Below are 1,086 nucleotides of genomic sequence, written 5' to 3'. Positions count from 1 at the left end.
AGCTCTGATGAGAGACTGGTAAACAGACGGCGGTGACTCAGAGATAGTCTGGTAACACATTGGTTGTATTGTCCTCTCCATCTCTGTTCCCATTCCTGGGTCAGAGGTGAACTCCAAGGCAAGCTGGGCTAAAAAATGGGTTCAAGGTGGCAGAGGGGCAGGTAGTGGGGTGTGCCAGACACCAGGCTATCCAGTTCATACACACCATCTCTTTTGGTCCTTGAAGTAACTTGGTGTGGGCAGGGGTAAGAGTAAATAGTAACCTAGAGGAAGCTAAGGTTCAAAGAGGTCAAGGAACTTGAAAAGCCCCTTTCTACAACCTCTCAGGGTTGTTCCAGGAAACCACAGAACCCAGCTCTCCTTCCCAGGCAGCCCGGAATTCCATTGGCCTTTCCCAGGCCCCTTTGCACACTGTTCTGACCCCATGATCCTTTACTTGTCCTGTCCACTGGCAGGCCATCTTCCTGCCTTGCTCAGGAAGAAAAAACCTTTGGACCTGTGAGCTTTCCCTGGCCCATCGGCTGTTCCTCTCCCTTTGCCAGGCACACTCCCTGTTAATTCTATTCTCTGCCTGATTCCCTGTTGGGTTTTAGCAAAGCCCAGCATGTCATAGAGACTTCAAACTGTGTTCCTTTCTCTCCCAACACACACATGCCAGCCCAGAATTTCCTGTACTTTGGGAGTTGATGGGTGTGTGTGTGTGCGCGCGCGCGTGCATGTGTGTCTTTCCCCTTTTGTACTAACTAGCTGGTCTTTTGCTGTCCTCTGGTGGCTGAATCTGAGAGCTGCCATTTCCTGCAGGCGAGTTTAATCTGTAAAAAGATTTCCTCCTTTTGCTTATGGAAATGCGTGCATTCGCATGTAAGGGTTAACAGATTGTACCTGACCCTCCCTTTTGTAACCTCATTATCTTCATCATCACCTGTCCTCAGCACACAGATCTCTCTCACTTGTCTAGCCAATAGCAGTGCTCCTTTGATGGGTACTCTATCAGCAGAAGGGAAGAGAACCTTCAGCACCCTCTTGTCCCCTCAGATATTGCTTTCCTTATCCAAACAATTGCACTGTTTCCATCTCCCGCTGGAT

This window comes from Mastomys coucha, unplaced genomic scaffold (assembly GCF_008632895.1).
Source record: "Mastomys coucha isolate ucsf_1 unplaced genomic scaffold, UCSF_Mcou_1 pScaffold9, whole genome shotgun sequence".
NCBI classification, from domain to species: Eukaryota; Metazoa; Chordata; class Mammalia; order Rodentia; family Muridae; genus Mastomys; species Mastomys coucha.
Note: the sequence above shows the minus strand (reverse complement) of the source record.